Genomic DNA, 6,309 nt, shown 5'->3' on the forward strand with positions numbered 1-6,309 from the left:
TTTACTGTTTAAAAGGATATGGAAGATACAGACTGTCGGGAAATAGATGGTGACACTTTGAAAAATGTCTATATTAGAGAAGAGGAAGTGCTGGATGTCTTGAAACGCATAAAGGTGGATAAATTCCTAGGACCTGATCAGGTGTACCCTAGAACTCAGTGGGAAGCTAGAGAAATGATTGCTGGGCCTCTTGCTGAGATATTTGTATCATCGATAGTCACAGGTGAGGTGCCAAAAGGCTGGAGGTTGGCAAACGTGGTGCCACTGTTTAAGAAAGATGGTAAGGACAAGCCAGGGAACTATAGACCAGTGAGCCTGACGTCAGTGGTGGGCAAGTTGTTGGAGAGAAGCCTGAGGGACAGAATGTACATGTATTTGGAAAGGCAAGGACTCATTAGGGATAGTCAACATGGCTTTGTGCGTGGGAAATCATGTCTCACAATCTTGATTGAGTTTTTTGAAGAAGTAACAAAGAGGATTGATGAGGGTAGACCAGTAGATGTGATCTAAATCAACTTCAGTAAGGCCTTCGACATGGTTCCCTATGGGATACTGGTTAGCAAGGTTAGATCTCATGGAATATAGGGACAATTGGCCATTTGGATACAGAACTGGCTCAAAGGTAGAAGACAGAGGGTGGTGGTGGAGGAGTGCTTTTCAGACTGGAGGCCTGTGACCAGTGGAGTGCCACTAGCATCGGTGCTGGGTCCACTACTTTTGTCATTTACATAAATGATGCGAGCATAACAGGTATAGTTAGTAAGTTTTTGGATGACACCAAAATGTGAGGTGTAGTGGAGAGCAAAGACGGTTACCTCAGAGTACAACAGGATCTGGATCAGATGGGCCAATGGGCTGAGAAGTGGCAGATGGAGTTTAATTCAGATAAATGCGAGGTACTGCATTTTGTGAAAACAAATCTTAACAGGACTTATACACTTAATGGTAAGGTTCGAGGGAGTGTTGCTGAACAAAGACACCTTGGAGTTCAGGTTCATAGCTCCTTAAAAGTGGAGTCGCAGGTAGATAGGATAGTGAAGAAGGCGTTTGGCATGCTTTCCTTTATTGTTCAGAGTATTGAGTACAGGAGTTGGGAGGTTATGTTGCGGCTGTACAGGACATTGGACAGGCCACTGTTGGAATATGGCGTGCAATTCTGGTCTCCTTCCTATCGGAAACATGTTGTGAAACTTGAAAGGGTTCAGAAAAGATTCGCAAGCATGTTGCCAGGCTTAGAAGTTTTGAGCTACAGGGAGAGGCTGAACAGGCTGGAGCTGTTTTCCCTGGACTATCAGAGGCAGAGGGGTGACCTGATGGAGGTTTACAAAGTTATGAGGAGCATAGATAGGATAAATAGACAAAATCTTTTCCCTGGGTTTAGGGAATCCAGAACTAGAGGGCATAGGTTTAGGGTGAGAGGGGAAAGATATAAAAGAGACCGAAGGAACAAAGTTTTCACACAAAGGGTGGTACGTGTATAGAATGAGCTGCCAGAGGATGTGGTGGAGGCTGGTACAATTTCAACATTTAAAAGGCATTTGGATGGCTATATGAATAGGAAGGGTTTGGAGGGATATGGGCCAGGTGCTGGCAGGTGGGACTAGATTGGGTTGGGATATCTGGTCCGCATGGACACGTTGGACCGTAGGGTTTGTTTCCATACTGTACGTGTCTATGATGTACGACTCTAAATCAGTAACCACCGACAATTGAATGAATTTCGAGTCAGTACAAATCGGTGAGCACTGACATTTTAAAAGCTTTTGGGACAGTTCAAATCAGTAACCATCCAAACTTAGAAAAATTGTGGTCAGTACAAATCAGTAACCAGTGATTCATGGGAAAAAATTCTGGTTGAAACACTGACTCTTCGAAAGAGTTTGGGGCAGTGCAAATCAGTAACCACTGACAGTTTGAAAGAATTCCAGTCAGTACAAATCAGGAACCAGTGACTGGAAGAAAAAATTCGGGTCAGTGCAAATCAGTAACCACAGACATTTGGAAAAAATTTGTGGTAGTGAAAATCAGTAACTACCGACAGTTGGATGAACTTTGAGTCAGTACAACTCAGTAACCACAGACGCTTTGATAAATATCTAGTCAGTGAAAATCAGTAACTACCGACAGTTCGAGAAATTAAGGGTCAGTCCAAATTGGTGAGCACTGACATTTCAAAAGATTTCGGGTCAGTACAAATTAGTCACCATCCACACTTCAACAAACTGAGGGTCAGTTACGAATCAGTAACCACCAACAGATGGAAAAAATTAGGGTCAGTCCAAATCAGTAAGCACTAACACTTTGAAAAATACTGGGGGAGTGCAAATTAGGTAGGGGGTAAATGTAGGGGTATGGGTCGGTTTCGCTTTGGCGGGTCGGTGTGGACTTATTGGGCCGAAGGGCCTGTTTCCACACTGTAAGTTTTCTAATCTAATCTAAATCAGGAACCACCGGTAGAGAAATTACAGGTCAGTACAAATCGGTAAGCACTGACAATTCAAAAGAACTTGGGACGGTGCAAATCAGTCACCATCTGCGGTGAGCAAAATTTGTGTTCAGTAAAAATCAGTCAGCACCGACACTGAGAAAATGTTCGGGTCAGTGCAAGTCAGTGAATACTAGTACATGGAAAAAATCTGGTCGGTGCAAATCACTGACACTTCGACAAACTTTGGGGCAGTACAAATCAGTAACCACTGAGAGTTTGAATAATTTCGGTTCAGTACAAATCAGGAACCAGTGACAGCAAGATACATTTTGGGTCAGTACAAATCAGTACCCACCGAGAGGTGGAAAAATTATGAGTCAGTTCAAATCGTTGAGCACTGACATTTCTAAAGAATTTGGATCAGTGCAAATCAGTCACCATCCACACTTAGAAAAGGTTCGGGTCAGTAGAAATCCGTAACCACCAAAACTGAGAATAAATTGGGGTCAGTACAAATCAGTAACCACTGATACATGGAAAAAATTCTGGTCGGTGCAAATCAGGAAACACTGACACTCGACAAACTTCAGTTCAGTGCAAATCAGTAACCACCGACATAGAGAATAATTTCAGGTCAGTAGAAATTAATAACCACCGACAGGTGGAAAAATTTGGGGTCAGTTCAAATCAGTAACCACAGATGGTTGGGAAAATTGTGGGTTAGTACAAAGCAGGAAGCGCTGAGATTTAAAAAAAAACATTTGGGACAGTGCAAATCAGTCACCATCCGTGCTAATCAAAATTTGTGCTCAGTAAAAATCTGTAACCACCGACACTGAGAAAATGTTCAGGTCAGTGCACATCAGTAACCACTGGGACATGGAAAAATATTCTGGTCGGTGCAACTCAGGAAACACTGACACTTCGACAAACTTTGGGGCAGTGTAAATCAGTAACCAGTGACAGTTTGAAAAATTTCCAGTCAGTACAAATCAGGAACCACAGACAGTGGAAAAAGTTTGGGTCAGTACAAATCAGTAACCACCGACATTTGAAAATATTATGGGTCAGTACAAATCGGTGAGCAGTGATACTTCAAAAGAATTTGAGTCAGTGTAAATCAGTCTCCATCCACACTTAGAAAAGGTTCGGGTCAGTATAAATCAGTAACCACCAAAACTGAGAATAATTTGGGGTCAGTACAAATCAGTAACCACTGATACACGGGATAAAAAAAATTCTGGTCGGTGCAAAATACGAAACACTGACAGTTGGGAAATTTTCGGGTGAATTCAAATCAGTAACCACTGACACTTCAAACAATTTCTCGTTAGTGAAAATCAGTAACCACTGACACAGAGAATAATTTGGGGTCAGTACAAATCAGTAACCACTGGTACATGGAAATAATTCTGGTCGGTGCAAATCAGGAAACACTGACACTTCGGTGAACTTCAGGGCAGTGCAAATCAGGAACCAGTGACAGTTTGAAAAATTTCAACTCAGTGCAAATCAGGAACCAGTGACAGTAAGAAACATTTCAGATCAGTGCAAATCAATAACCACAGACGGTTGAGACAATTACAGGTCAGTTCAAATCACTGATATTTCAAAAGGTATTTGCGACAGTGCAAATCAGTCACCATCCACACTTCGAAAAGGTTCGGGTCAGTAGAAATCAGTAACCACCAAAACTGAGAATAATTTGGATCAGTACAAATCAGTAACCACTGATACCTGGAAGGAAATTCTGGTCGGTGCAAATCAGGAAACACTGACACTTTGTCAAACTTCAGAGCAGTGCAAATCAGTAACCACCAACATATAGAATAATTTCAGGTCAGTAGAAATCAATAAACACTGTCAGGTGGAAAAATTTACGGTCAGTTCAAATCATTAACCACTGACAGTTAGAGAATTTACAGGTCAGTACAAATCGGTGAGCACTGACATTTCAAAAGAATTTGGGTCAGTGTATATCAGTCACCATCCCCACTTAGAAAAGGTTCAGGTCAGTGGAAATCAGTAACCACCAAAACTGAGAATAATTTGGGGTCAGTACAAATTAGTAACCACTGATACATGGAAAAAAAAGTCTGGTCGGTGCAAATCAGGAAACACTGACTCTTCAACAAACTTCAGGGCAGTGCAAATCAGGAAACACTGACAGTTGGAAAAATTGAGGGTCAGTTCAAGTCAGTAATCACTGACACTTCAAACAATTTCTAGTCAGTGAAAATCAGTAACCACTGACAGTTGGAAAGAAATTAGGGCCAGTGAAAATCAGAAACCACCGACACAGAGAATAATTTGGGGTCAGTACAAATCTGTAACCACTGATACATGGAAACATTTCTGGTCGGTGCAAATTAGGAAACACTGTCTGTTGGAAAAATTTAGGGTCAGTTCAAATCAGTAAGTCATGACACTTTGTAAAACTATTGGGTGGGTACAAATCAGTCATCACCAAAATGTGGAAAAATTACGGGTCAGTACAAATCGGTGAGCACTGACATTTCAAAAGAATTTGCAACAGGGCAAATCAGTAACCATCCACACTTAGAAAGTGTTCGGGTCAGTAGAAATCTGTAACCACCAAAACTGAGAATACTTTGGGACAGTACAAATTAGTAACCACTGATACATGGAAAAAAAATTCTGATCGGTGCAAACCAGGAAACACTGGCAGTTGGAAAAATTTAGGGTCATTTCAAATCAGTAACCACTGACACTTCAAACAATTTCTAATCAGTGAAAATCAGTAACTACTGACACAGAGAATAATTTGGGGTCAGTGCAAATCAGTAACCACTGATACATGTTAAAAAAATTGGGCTGTTCAAATCAGGAAACACTGACAGTTGGAAAAATTTGGATCAATTCAAATCAGTAAGCACTGCCACCTCAAACAATCTCTAGTCAGTGAAAATCAGTAACCACTGACATTTGGAAAAAATGTAGGGTCAGTGAAAATCAGAAACCAACGACAGAGAAAATAATGTGGGGTCAGTACAAATCAGTAATCACTGGTAGATGGGAAGACAAATTCTGGTCGGTGCAAATCAGGAAACACTGACACTTCGACAAACTTCAAGGCGGTACTAATCAGTAACCACCGACACTTAGAATAATTTCAGGTCAGTAGAAATCAATAATCACCAACAGTTGGAATAATTTAGGGTCAGTGCAAATCAATAACCACAGACGGTTGGAAAAATTGCGGGTCAGTACAAATCGGTAAGCGCTGAGATTTCAAACAAATTCAGGTCAGTACAAATCAGTCACCATCCACACTTAGAAAAACGAGGGTCAGTGACAAAGCAGTAACCACCAACATTTGGAAACATTTAGGGTCAGTTCAAATCAGTAAGCACGAACACTTCGAAAACTATTGGGTGAGTACAAATCAGTAACCACCAAAAAGTGGTGAGCACTGACATTTCAAAAGAATTTGGGTCAGTACAAATCAGTCACCATCCACACTTAGAAAGTGTTCAGGTCAGCTGAAATCAGGAACCACCAAAACTGAGAATAATTTGGGGTCAGTACAATCAGTAACCACTGATACATGGGAAAAAAATTCTGGTCGGTGCAAATCAGGAAACTCTGACACTTCAACAAACTTCATGGCAGTGCAAATCAGTAATCACTGACACAGAGAATAATTTCAGGTCAGTAGAAATCAATAACCACCTTACAGTTGGAAAATATTCTGTCAGTGCAAATCAGTAACCACCGACAGGTGAAAAAAATGACAGGTCAATACAAATCGGTAAGCACTGACATTTCAAAACATTTTGGGACAGTGCAAATCAGTCACCGTCCACACTTAGCAAAATTTTTGCTCAGTAAAAATCACTAACCACCGACACTGAGAAAAT

The sequence above is a fragment of the Hemiscyllium ocellatum genome, chromosome 20 (genome assembly GCF_020745735.1).
Source record: "Hemiscyllium ocellatum isolate sHemOce1 chromosome 20, sHemOce1.pat.X.cur, whole genome shotgun sequence".
NCBI lineage: Eukaryota > Metazoa > Chordata > Chondrichthyes > Orectolobiformes > Hemiscylliidae > Hemiscyllium > Hemiscyllium ocellatum.